Raw genomic sequence first — 14,060 nt, 5'->3', positions numbered from 1 at the left:
GAGAAAGACTAAAACATTTCCAATGCATCAAACCCAGAATGGAACTCTCAAAGAAGCTGATCATGATGAGATAAGAAGAAAGAAATAATTATCTGTTGTTTTCTAATTTCCCATCTATAAAATATGTATTAGCCATTTGATGCAAACACCTCAAACCGAAAACAAAATGAAAAACAACTGTATTCAATGGGCCATTAAGGTTTTGGGTTGTTGTTTTCTAATAATGATACTTTGGGAACTGATTTTTCTTGAGAGAGAGAGAGAGAGAGAATCCTTAAAGGAAAAGTTGTATGCACAAAGATATTCACTGTAATGCCATTTAAGCAGTGAAACACAGAAAATAACTTACAAATCAACAGTAGGGAAATTGTTAAATGAACTGTGATATACCAATCAGATAGTATTTCTATAATTTTTAAGGTAAAATAATTTTAAGCACTAGATATATTAATCTATAAAGCTTATTGTAAATTTTTCTAAATTCCATGTCTTGCAAAAATAATATGTAAAAAAAAGTCTGGGAAGAACATTAAGGTGATAATTATCAATATAAACAGGTGGCAGAATTATAGACAAGCTTTTGTGCTCCTTTTTTATTTCTAGGGTGTTTTTTATAAATTATTTTAAGAAGAGCTATGCAGTACTCACATCAGCAGCACATTTACAAAAACTGGAATGATACTGAAAAGATTAACATGGCCCATGCCCAAGGATGACACAAAAATTCATCAAGTGTTCCATATTTTTATAAAACAATTACATACTTAAAAGTGAAAATACAATCAATAAAGAAAACTGAGTGAAATCTGGAAATGAAAAATTTAGGAGATCAAACTGGAACCTCAGAGGCAAGCCATTACCTACAGAATACAAGAGATGGAAGAGAAAATCTCAGGCATTAACGGCAAGGTAGAAGAAATGGATACCTCAGAAGCAAGCCTCTACCTACAGAGTACAAGAGATAGAAGAGAAAATCTCAGGCATTGACGGCAAGATAGAAGAAATGAATATGTCAGTCAAATAAAATGTTAAACCTTCCTTTTTAAATTCCAGGAAATCAGGGACAATATGAAAACACAAAATCTATAAACAATAGATGTTATGATAATATGGCTCGTGAGAGGCCTCGGTGGGTCGGGCCAAGGTGCCTCGGTGGGTAAGGGATACATGCCATGCAGACACGGCAGTGGGCTGCAGCATGGAGCGGTGGAAAGTCACTCACACCATGTAGACACATGTCCAGGTGGAAAGTTTATTTTGGGGGAAGGGGAGAGGGAATAGAGGGAGGGAGAAAGGAGAGGGAGAAAGGAGGGAAAAGGGAAGAGGGGGGAGGGGGAGAGGGGGAGAGAGAGAGAGCATGGAGGTGCACACCTTGTGGGTATAGAAAGAAAGAGGGAGGGGGAGGAGGAGTTTTCTCTTAAAGGGGACTTTATATAAGATGACGTCAGGACCCTGGGTGGGGCCTAACAATAGGACTAGAAAAAGGAGAAAACACCACTCAGGTCAAAGGCACAGAAAATATTTTCAACAGAATCATAGAAGAAAATTTACTTAAAGAAGAAGACTGTGGAGGCCCAAATTACTCAAGGTCAGATAATCTGAGCTTGCTTTACCCAGCAGGGCTGTATAAGGAGATGATTTGACCACAGGTGTGGTTACCAGGTGTTTGGAAGGGTCTACACTTGGCTGTGTGGTATGCTTCGATCTTGCAAGGGAGAGGTCTTTTGCTCCTCTCCTTAGCATGTTATAAAAAGCACTTTTGAATAAAGGATGAGTCTATTGGGTATTGATCCAGGCTCTCCCAAAACTATCCTGTGTTTCTGTCTTTCTTTGCATCATCTAGGTCTCTCTTTCTATATGATATTTCCTCATTCCTCTCTCCTCCACCTAAGAGGCCTTCAAAAGGTGGGAGCTGGACTCCCATAAGAGATGCCTATTGTCTCAGGGTTTCTATTGCTGCAATAAAACACCACAGCCAAAAAGGAAGTTGGGAGAGAAAGGGTTTATTTGGCAGATGTTTCCACATTACAGTTTATCATCAAAGGAAGTCTGGACCCTCAAACACAGCAGGAACCTGGAGGCAGGGGCTGACACAGAGGCCATGGAGGAGTTCTGTTTACTGGTTTGTTCCCCATAGCTTGCTCACTTCCTTATAGAACCCAGAACCACCAGCCCAGGCTAGACCCTCCCCACTCAATCACTAATTAAGAAAAGGCCTTATGGCCAGATCTTACAGATACATTTTCTCAATTGAGGTTCTCTCCTTTCCAGTAACTTTAGCTTGTTTCAAGTTGACATTAAAAAAAAAAAAAAAATAGCCGGCACATCTACTATACAGAACAGACAAATAGACTAGACAATGCTAAATGTTCAGAAAAAAAGAAAGAGTATTTAAAACTGCAAGGGGGAAAAGCAAGTAACATATAAAGGAGCCTATTAGACTTACACCTGACTTGATAAAGACCCTGAAAGCCTGAAAGGTCAAGACATATGGGTTGCAGACAAGAGATGTCAACACAGAATACTATACTCAGAAAAACTTTCAATCACAATATTGAGATAATAAGACATTCCATGATAAAAGCAAATGTAAGCAGTATTTATCTATAAATCCAGCCCTACTAAAGGTGCTAGAAGGAAAACTTCAACCTGAAGAAAGTAACCATGCCCAAGAAAACAAGGAATACATAATACCAGATCAGCAAATCAAAAGAAGGAGGAAAACAAACCACCACAATGAAATAACATGAATCAGCAATCACTGTTCATTAATATCTATCTCTTACCACCAATGGTCTCAATTCCCCAATAAAAGGCACAGACTAACTTAATGGATGTGAAAACAGGATCCATCTTTCTGCTGTATCCAAAAACACATCTTAACATCAAGGATAGACATCACCTCAGGGTAAAAGGATGGAAAAACATATTCCAAGCAAATGGACCTAAGAAGCAAGCAGGTCTTATGTTTTTATGGGATTCCTGAGTGGTCTCTGTGTCTGTATCTGCTTCTCATGCCTTTTCTTCAGTTCTTTTCCTTCTATTTGTTCTATCCTATTCCTATGTGTTTGTTTTGCTTTATATTATTTTATTTTATATTATTATTATCCCTTAGGTGCCTGTTTGTTTGCCAACAAGAGATAGAAAGGGGTTGCTCTGAATAGGAGGAGACATGGGGAGGACCTTGGGGGAGTAAAGAGAGGGGAAACATAATCAGAATATAGTGTATTAAAAAAATACCATTTTCAATATAAGAAAAAAAATTTTAAAAAGAGCTTTGCATTACTCTACATTGTTTTCTTTTATCCAAATAGCAGAAATGGAATTTACAATCTCCTTGGAGAACCCATGATTCTTTTTAATCCACTGTGTGGAAGTTCTTGTAATTGATCTTTGTCGTTCAATTCAGTGTCCCTGCATTTACAGATCTGCTTTCATCCATTGTAATGTAGATAAACGAGGCATGAGTTCACCTATTGACACTATCTTGACACCTATGCACATCAGCACTTTGGTTATTTGATTAACATGTCACCTAGGTTTGAGAAAACTAAGAACTTGCTATAAAAAGTGATTTCCTCTTGTAATTTTCACAGACATACAGACACTGGGCTCAGAATTGAGAGGCCAAGAATATATTCAAGTCAAGTTCTATATCCCACTAGCTATATGAATCATTTGGTCCCTGTGAGCCTAGTTCTCAACAGATGAAGTAGAAAGGTCAGACTCACATACCTCATACAGCTAGAGCATGGATTTTCTGAGAGGCAAATATGTCCTTGCAGTTTTAGGCTTGGGTACCAAAGGCAAGAATAGCTTTTCAGGTGTTTAAAAGTAATTTTTGAAAATCTGTTATTTACTCAACATTGTACCAAGCACTGAAGTTAGCATTTTATATGTATCAGTCATCTACATAAATTACATATAGAGCATGCACTGTTACAAATGCTGGGGCATGCTAAGTCTAGAGAATACATAAGAGGCAACATAACTGTCTGACCTTGGAGGGATAACATAACTGAGGGCCAAGGAAAATAAGAATCAGACAATCTTATTTTATATATATTTTAATGTGAAATAGAGATATCCTTCATAGGCTCATGTTTTGACTACATGTGGTACTATTTTGAGAGGCTGTGGGACATTCAGTAGGTAAGGCCTAGGTGATGGAAGGTCATAGGTTTCAGTCTTACTCCCTGCTTCCTGGTCTTCTGTGCTAGGAACAGATCCTCCCACATTCTGGCCCTGCCATGCCTTTCCTGTCATGATGGGCTGAAATTCTCTGAATGAATGCAAACTACTCCAGAAAAAAAAAGATACTAAAAGTAGTGTCACTGTTTTGACAAAACTTAATCAAGTGGTTCTTAGGCCTTTGAAAATTTTTATAGCAGAAATTTGGCAAAGTTTATAGAGACTTATAGAATCCTTTCAATTCTATAGGCAGAGCTCAACGGGGATAGTGTTAGAAGTTTTGAAGACAAAAATATCCATAGAATTTCAGACAGTAAATATGACTCATGAGGTTTTATATGGGAGCAGGCACACTACTGGGAAAAGGAGCACAGACACATTTAAAACTGCAGGGAAAGATTATATGTAGTAAACAGTTATGATCGTCACAAGAATAAGACAATAGAAAGGGAGCCCCGGGGACATTTCATGAATTATCTAGTCCCTTCCCATCATAGACTCTGGGGTGTCCATCTACAAATGCATTGGAACCACTTTCCTTTAGTAAAAGGGTAGAGAGGTCAGACCTAATACTGTTACCTAAGGGAGGATTTCCCAGTTCCATGACCACAGGAATTCAGGAGCTACTGCAGCCACAGTGTAACTGAAGTTCAACTACTACTCAACCTAGTTAAACAGCTTGGGGACATTCACATTGTTGTGTGACAAAACTTTCTGAGGAGATGCAACACATACATCTACAGCGATTGAAGGGACATTAGCCCACTGGAGCTCTGCCCCATTCCTTCTGCCACGCTAAAAACCATTAGATTACATTCCTAAAGCTAGCCACTAAGGTCTGTTCCCTTATTTAGCCACTTTTTCCTCCTGAGGTTGAAAAACAAAGTCCAGAAATCAAAAGCCCATGTTAGTTCACCTAATTAATATACCCTTAACACGGGGTTTCCCCCTTTACCTTTATAAACCACTATTTGCTTATGTGCCACATCTGTCTCTTCTCTATCCAGAGAGGGTCTTTTGTCCCTCAGGACAAATATCCTTGCTCCTTTCCCTTGTCCCCTTCCCCTTCTCCCTAGGCCCCTAACTCCTTTACCACAGCATCCTAGCCCGTTCTAACACAGACCTCCCCTTTTCTTCACCTTAAAAATCACACCCACAAGGTTTGCTGCTGTTTTCTACCTGAGTCAGAAAGCAGCCACTTTACCTTTTTATTTCCTCTTAATGAAGGATCTCTGTGAAAACAGGTGTTTGGGTGTGGTTTATGACTAATCGGGGAGGAAGCCCCACTGTTCAGGGGTCTCCTTCAGGGATCCCATGACAGACTAAAGTACAGATACAATCAAAATCCAATGTGATGAACCAAGGAGTTTTATTAGGGTTACTTACAGAGCAGAAATGACTCAAAAGACAGCTACATCACCAAAGACAACCTCCACATGAGTAACAGCTCACAAAATCTGGGAACCTCAAGCACATGGCACGACCTGCAGGCATCCCAACAGGTTGGGAAGAGCCCTTTCAGCTGCTTCAGGTGGTCTGACCCTCTTTCAGGCAGCTATGCTGGTTTCTGATTCTGCCAGGCAGCTGGTCTGGTCTCAGAACCTTTTTTGCAGCCTGGCGTCTCTGAGATGGCCTCTCCTGCTTTACTGTTTACTCTGGCAAGGAGGGGGCTAGTGAGTCTGGTCAGTTTCAGAAACTTTCTGCAGCTATTTTGAGTTGTTTGCCTCTCTGCTTGAAGATGGAATGTTTCAATCTCAGATGAAACTGTTATACAACACAGTTGGCGCTAGTTTTGTAGCCATGCATAAAGAAAAACTTAGGAAGTCATGAGAGCTTGAACCAAGATTTCCATGGAAATCCTGTGAGGACAGGCAATGTGTATATACATATGTGTTCCTAAATGTAACCTATTCCGTCCCTATAAAGTTACATGTATTTGTGTTTTCAGGGCTGACAGTTTGACACTAGACCTTCAAGTGGTGTGTTTCTCCCTGGGGAAGATCACCTCTCTGGTTCCCCGCTCCCTTCCATCTCTTATAGTTCCTTATGTGAGGTTAAGGCCTTGTGGTCCACCTTCTTTTGCTAACTTTTCTTCCTCCCTTTTACTGTTTGAATGTTTACCCAATGCCATTGTGTATGGAAATATAAAACTTTCTTTTTGATTTTTCAACGGCTTGCAACTTGAGTCTTAGAAGAGATGCTAGACTTGGAATTTTGAACCATGTTGAAACTGCTAAGGCTCTGAGGAATCTCAAAATTGGACTTAATGTATTTTTCCAGGGAAAGATGGCAATGAGCCTTTGGGGAATCCAAAACAGAACGTTAGGATTTGAATCTGAAACATCCATCAGAGACTCATGTTTTGAACACTTTATGTAGCTATTTTGAGAGGCTGGGAGCATTTAGGAGGTGGGTCCTCACTTTCAAAAGTAAGTCATTGACAGTTGTTTAGAAGGCTATAACCCAGACCCTGGATCTGGCCTAGTTCTCTTTTCCTGGTACAACATGATGTGAACAAATCTATCACATACTTCCACCACCATGCCTACCTCATGATGGACAGAAATCCTACTTAAAAGATGAGTCAAAATAAATATTTCCTCTCTTAAAATGTTTCTGTCAGGTATTATAGGCAAAGAAACAAAAATTCTAGTTAATGCGGTCTATTAAAATGATGAGAAATTGCTGTGGGATGTCCTGTATGCTATAAATATATGTTGCTATGATTGATTGATAAATAAAACGCTGATTGGCCAGTAGCCAGGCAGGAAGGATAATGTAGGTGGAACAAGGAGGAGGAGAATTCTGAGAGGTGAAAGACTGAGGCAGAGAGACGCTGCCAGCTGCCACCATGAGAAACAAGGTATAAAGTACCAATAAGCCACAAGCCATGTGGCAAGGTATAGATTAATAGAAATGGGTTAATTTAAGATATAAGAACTAGATAGCAAGAAACCTGAGCCATTAGACCAAACAGTTTAAATAATATAAGCGTCTGTGTGTTTATTTGAGTCTGAGTGGCTGCTGGCCCAGGAGGGACTGGAGATAACTCCAGCTACAAGAAATGTAAAAGTAGAATTAGATAAAGAGTTTCTGGATGTAGTGTGGGTGTAGAGGAGATTTACACTATATGGTCTTGGCTGGGCATCACAATGACATTTTAGCAAATCCTTGGAGAACTGGTTATACAGATATTTGGGAGAAGAATATTTTATACAAAGGAAAGGACTAGAATGCAGGTAGGTATTGTTTGTTTATTTTGGATTCACTTGTTCATTTGTTGTGATCTTTATTATTTTGTTCTTTGACAATTTTGTATATGTATATAGTATATGCTGGTAACTCTCTTCCAACATCCTCTCTTACCTCTGTCTCATTCACCACCTGCCCATCCACAATCTCCATTGTTTTCCCAGACTCATGGCCTTTGGTTTTGCTTTATGGGCCACTTAGCTTAACCAGGACTGACGGTATTACTGTTGGATGAGACTACCCACTGGAACCTTATGGGGACACCAGTGGGTATACAACAGAAGGCAATGATCCCCACTCTCCAGTCCAGCAGTGAGTAGTGCTCCCCCAGCTCTTCCTCCACACATGCCTTACTGTCTTCTGCAGACTGAGTGCAGGCACCGACGGCTGCTGTGGGGTTGTGATTTCAATGGCTGTATCTTGCCCAGAAGATGGCATTTCATAGCCCTTCTTCATTTCTTCCTGTCCTTACATTCTTTCCAGCCTCTCGTCTGCAGTGTTCTGTGAGCCTTCGAGGTAATGATACAAATGTTTGTTTGTAGCTGTGCACTCAACCATAGCTTATTCTCAACATCTTGTAAGCCAACATATTAACCACTGTTCACTGGAAAGAGCAGCTTCTCTGATGAAGGCTGAAAGCAGCATTTGTCCACAGTCATAAGCACAAATATTTGGAAGATATAGCTAAACAACAGTGTTTGGTTCCCCCCTCAGCCCATGATATCCCCCAGTGTAGGTTTTTGACCAAGATTATAGTGCCAGGCATCGATTCCTTCCTGTGGAGTAGTCCCCAGATCCAATCAGAGAGCAGTTTAGTACCTCCATAACAGTAGTGCCAGTATCTCACAAATGGGCACATCTTGCTGGCCACATTGTTCTCATTATGTGTAGGGCTCACAACTGAGTAGACTATAGTGTTTTAAACATGTTTATAAAAGACTGTCAAAAATGGAGTACTCTGAGAAGGAATCTGATCTTATATGACCTTATCAAAGGCTTTGAGAAAACTGGGAAGATTTGGGAGCATTTAAGTAGAGGAATACATAGTTGGACTTGTATGTGAATGTAAGCACTCCAGGTAACATATTGAAGAGAAAGCACACGGGCTGGGGAAACACTTGTGAAATGAGTGTGGAAGCTGCTGTGAAAGGAGCAGCGGAGCTTAAATGCAGACTGCTGACAGGATGCTGAGGAGTGGTTGGGTTCTGTGATTATAGTCAAAGAATTCGCCAATGGAATGAATGTGGGATAAGTCAAGAATGACAACATATACAATTGAAGGGACTCCAACCAGCCCAAGCATGGTGAGCATGGCTCTGGCAGGCCTTGCCCTTCTCCCCCATTCCCTCTGCTTTGCTAAAAAAACAGTTAGATTCCATTCCTAAAGCTAGCCACCAAGGTCTATTCCCTTATTTGGCCACTTCCTCCTCTTGAGGCTGACTCCCAAGGTCCAGCTATCAAAGTATTGAAGTCCAGCAATCAAAAGGCCCCTTTAACTGCCCTAATTAACATGCCCACTTAAAATTAAACACTTCATCCTAATCCAGGATTTCCTCTTTTACCTTTATAAACCAACACTTTCCTTTGGACCATGTCCATCTCCTCTCTATCCAGAGGCTTTGTCATCCCCCACCCTCCAGGACAAATACCCCTGCCCCCTCTAACTTGTTCCTTTCCCCTTCTTCTCTCTCATCCTCTATCTCCTGTCTTTGTCTCTTATTCCCTGCCCATTGTCCCTCTGGGGCAAATAAATCTCCATGGTGCTGAGATAAATAAATAAATCTTCTGGTGTCCTGAGCCAATACTGATCCTTTCAACAATGGAATATTAGTCAGCCATAAAAGAAGTGGTATTGGGACACTCTGATCTGAGTGGCCTGTGTACCTGGGGCCATGGTGTCATTCCAGCCAGGGTTGCTCCTGAAGTCCATGTCTGAGTCCATGACCCTACAGCAGCCAGGGTCTGAACTGATGTCTGTGATTCCTATTACCATCAAAGACCAGTAGGATAACTGGGGTATGGTTGGCCACCTGAGACCATGTCAGTGTCCAAGGCCCATGCTCCTGCCGGAGCCTACTGATCTGGGTCACTGGTGCTGCTTCCTGGGGCCATGGAGACATACTGGCCCAGGCCACTTTCTAGGGCCATATCTAGGTTTGTGGCCCTGCAGTGGCCAGGGTCTGGGGTGATGTCCATGGCTTCTGTTACCACCAAAGACTCTGCAGATGCCCAGCAGCTGGTCAGCCACCTAAGGCAATGTTGGTGCCCAAGGGTCATCCTTCCATCAGAGCCATACTAATCCTGGTAGCCTGTACTGCCACTGGGACCATCATGTTTTCTGGACCCAGGCTACTGCTGAGGGCCATGTCTAGGTACCTGGTCCTACTGCAGCTGGGATCTGTGATGGTGTCTGAGGCCTGTGTTAGCACAGGGGATCATTGGAACCATGCTGTGGTGAGCCAGCCCTGCCCTTCACTGGCCTTGGGCTAGCTGGCCCTGCCCCTCAATGAATACTACAGCAGTAGAGCTGGCCCCATCCCTCAAGGAAGAGCAGCCCCTGCACTAAGGAAAGATGACCCTACCCCTCACCACAGTGCACCTCTCCTGGGCAGCACACTAGACCTGACCCTGTAGTAAGAGATGCAAGTGAGCCGCCCCTGAGGGGTATGAGAGCAGAAGAGCTGACCCTGCCCTCCCTCATCTGCCATGTGGTAGCATGGATGAAAGAAAGATGTCACCATCACCCCCCCACCCACGCCACCTGCAGCAGGTGAAAGAGCTGGCCCCTCACCAGCTGCAGCACACAGGAGAGTGGACCCTGCACCCAACCTGGACGGTACACTAGAGCTGATTGTTGTGGGATGGGAGGGGGCAGGTGAGCCAGTCTCGAGGGCCTGAGAACAGGAGAACTGACCCCACTCCCTCCCCTCATATTCCCCCTATAGCAATCAGGACAGAGGGCCCTACACCTCATTTAAGCAAAACAGTAGAGCTGGCCCTGGTGGTGTGCGTGTGGGTGAGCTGGAACCGAGGGCTTGAGAGCAGGATAGCTAGCCTTGCTCCTTGCTGCAGGCTGCATCGGGTGAGCTAGCTGGGGCAGTGCTGGAGAGTTCGCCCAGGTAGTGACGATGAGGTTAAAGCTGGCAGGCTGACCAACCTAACTACCACCCAGGCCCAGAACCAGGGCCATGGGTTGGCCCACCCCAACATCTACCTCATCTATGAACTGTTGGAGCTGGTGAAGGGGAGTAACATACAGATCCAAAACAGCAGGATCTCCAGGACACAGGACCACAGGATATCCAAAAGGAGCCCCAGTGAGAGCCCATTATTAGTAGTGTAGCAGAAGCCAGAGACCTGGAGCCAGACCAATGACTCATAGCAATGAACATTTACAAGTAAAAATGAATGAACTAAACGGTAAACTGTGTGACTCTATAGGCCACACCACAGCTTCCACAACAAGATTCTGTTTTGTTTCTTTGTTTTGTTTGGGTTTGGGTTTTTCTTCTAAATTTGGTTTTTGTGGGGGAGATTGAAAGAGCAGAGGTCAGATGAGAGGGGACAGGGAAATAGTGGGATCAGCATGCATGATGTGAAATCCACAAAGAATCAACAAAGGTTACCAAATAAAGGAATGGTTTTGTATCCTGTAATATATAGCAAAATACATGGAACTGAAAGATATTTGTGTTAATTGAAACAAGTTAGACAAAGACAAATGTGATATGTTCTGTCTCAAACGTAGAGTTATAAAAACATCAATTTGAGTGTAGATTAACGATCACTAGAAGATGTGAAGAGGAATGGGGAAAACAGAGGGGCATTAGATAAAAGATATCAAAATACAGACAGAAATCCTAAGTTCTAGTGCTCTGGGGCACAATGTGGTAAGCTCATGAAACCTATTCTATATTTTTATGAATAACTAGAGAAAAGGAACTCAAAGGCTCCAAACACAAAATAATGAAGTGTTGATGGAAATGTTAACTAACCTGATCCAATCACATTGAAATATCACACTGGACCTCTTCAATGTGTATATTATACATGCTATAGTCTATAAATATCTAACTATTAAAGTAATTAAAAATCAACATTTAGAGGGTGAGGAAAAACCAAGGCTTGGGGGTGATAATAAATAGTAACTCATAAATGGCCTATTTTTAAGAAGCATGGTTGAAACCCAATGTTGTGTCTCCACAGCACATGTTCACTCCAGTGTACTGCATTGGTCTAAATGAAGAACAAATAAAAGGCTCAGCCAAATTTAGGAAACTCCATGAGTAATCAAGTGAAAAGACAGAATGTGCTGTCCAAGAATGTCTACAGAGGGATTCAGAACAACATGTCACTTGATCAGGCTTGCTCACCCGAGCCTTAATCACATTAAGTACCTGCCATTACATTTTTACAAGACAGCAGGCCTGGCTACTCTCTGTTGCACACATAGTGTGGCATCTGGTGCGTGGCTGGCTCTGGAGAGGATGAAAATTGTGTTCTACACTACATGGGAGGCACCCCCATGCATTCTGCAGCAGTTACAACCCTGTAGTAAGTGAACCATTCCCTTAGAGTCAACAAGTCACCCACATGAGGGCAACAGTACCAGAACAGCTGTGACACATAAACCAGACTGTATCATTTAGGCACTATCAGGCTTCCTAGAATGTTGGAAGTAGAAATAAACATCATAGCAGATTCTTGTAAAGGGCATTTCAGTCTGAAGAACATTGGCATTTGTTGTTGTATATGACTTTCGTAGAAACCTCAAGAGTTAGAGGTTCATTAAGATTGATGGTTCACCCAAGACCTACTGCTAGCAAATGAAAAAGCATGTACTCAAACCTATGTCTGGTGCCTCCCAATCCTTCTTTTTCCTCTTAAAGAAAAATAATTAAACCCATGCTTTTAAGTGTTCAATCCTTTCTGCGTATCCCAAGACAATGCAAGTAAATTGTCTGAGTGGAGCCCTAAGGTGTCAAGAACCAGCAGGATATGCAACCCAACTGGAAGGAGGAGTTATTACTGCTACATCAGAATCTAGATGTGATTATTTGGGATTTTTGTATTAGTTCTTTGAAATTTTCATTCAATATGTTTTGATCATTTTCATACCCTTCCCCCAACTTCCCCCAGATCCACCCACTTCCTTAACCACCTGTGGTGGTTTGAATAAAAATGGCTCCCATGAGCTCAAAGGGAGTGCCACTATTAGGAGGTGTGGCCTTGTGGGAGTAGGTGTGACCTTGTTGAAGGAAATGATCACTGGAGATGGGCTTTGAGATTTCAGATGCTCAAGCCAGGCTTAGTGGCTCATTGTCTCTTCCTGCTGCCTGCTGATCCAGATGTAGAACTCTCATCTTCTCTAACACCATGTCTGCCTGCATGCCACCATGTTTCCGAACATGATGATAATGGACTAAACCTGTGAACTGTAAGCCAGCCCCAGTCAAATGTTTTGCATTATAAGAGTTGTTGTGGTCATGGTGTCTCTTCACAGCAATAGAAACCCCAAGACACCACCCAGATGTGGAAAATTCCTTGAAAACACGTGAATGGCAGATTAAAGTTGAACCCAGAGGCCCTTCGTACACTAGACATAGAGCCACTCAGACGCTTTCTTACTCTTCTTGAACATGTAGCTTCTCCTTCAATGAGCCATGCCGCCTGAGTGTGTCCTTCTCATAGCTGCCTCACCCTTCAGTGACTTACTTACCTGGGATGTTGTCCTCTTTAATTCCTGCAAATCCTTTAATGTCTAGTTCCTTCCCCTGCTGATTAGGCTCACATTGATTCTTCTCATTAGGAAAATCATTACTGTATTTATATCCCAATTTTAACTAGTCAGTGTTTAGTCCAGCATGGTTAACTCTCTCATATATGTGTATTCTGAATTTTCAGACTCTTCTATTACCTCCTGAAGGATTGGAGTCATGTATTACATTCTTATACATTATCTGCCACATGGCATGTGCTACATACATGTGACCAGATATGACATATGGGCCTATTAGACTTATAAGTCCTTTTATATTAACTTATAGTCTATGGTCCTGGCTCTCCCTGAAACTGTACCCATTAGGACCAGGTATAGTGAAAACTATGAAGAAGTGTTTTGTAGAGCCCAGCCACTACAAAGGGCAAGGAATCATGAATTGATCTCCTTAGATTTAGAACAAGCCATGAAGCCTCTATATAAATCATCAAGCCCATACTCTCCATCTTGATTTAATTTATTTATCTTTTTATCATTATAGCTAGTAGGTACAATGACTCCATGGAGTCATATACAGAATATAGCATGACATGCTGCTAAGGCCTCAGGTGTAGCTCACACTGTCAGTGCCCTGATCAATATCCCCTCAGATGCCTCACTACTTACAAACCATGCCAGCTTCCTTTTTTTTTCTTAGAGATCTGCATGCAGGTTGACAGAACCTACATGGAATTTCATACACAGGCAAAAAAGTGCCCTTACACCCAGAACACAGGAAAGAGAGAGGAAGAGCCCTTATCCAGTGACTACAGATACCCTAGATCACTCTGCATTGACTGAAGGAAAAATGTTGGAACATTTGTTTGCGATGTTTTCCAGGAGACTTATGAAGCAACGG

General features: G+C 42.1%; 1 non-coding gene across 1 annotated transcript; it reads left to right on the top strand.

Moving 5' to 3' along the window:
- The first annotated feature begins 640 nt into the window (after window positions 1-640).
- Window positions 641-747, top strand: LOC121826960 (U6 spliceosomal RNA). The gene has a single exon (XR_013048457.1). It is a non-coding gene; the product is annotated as a U6 spliceosomal RNA (small nuclear RNA).
- The last annotated feature ends 13,313 nt before the right edge of the window (window positions 748-14,060 follow it).

This window comes from Peromyscus maniculatus, chromosome 1, assembly GCF_049852395.1.
Source record: "Peromyscus maniculatus bairdii isolate BWxNUB_F1_BW_parent chromosome 1, HU_Pman_BW_mat_3.1, whole genome shotgun sequence".
NCBI lineage: Eukaryota > Metazoa > Chordata > Mammalia > Rodentia > Cricetidae > Peromyscus > Peromyscus maniculatus.
This window is presented reverse-complemented; position numbering and strand designations above follow the sequence as displayed.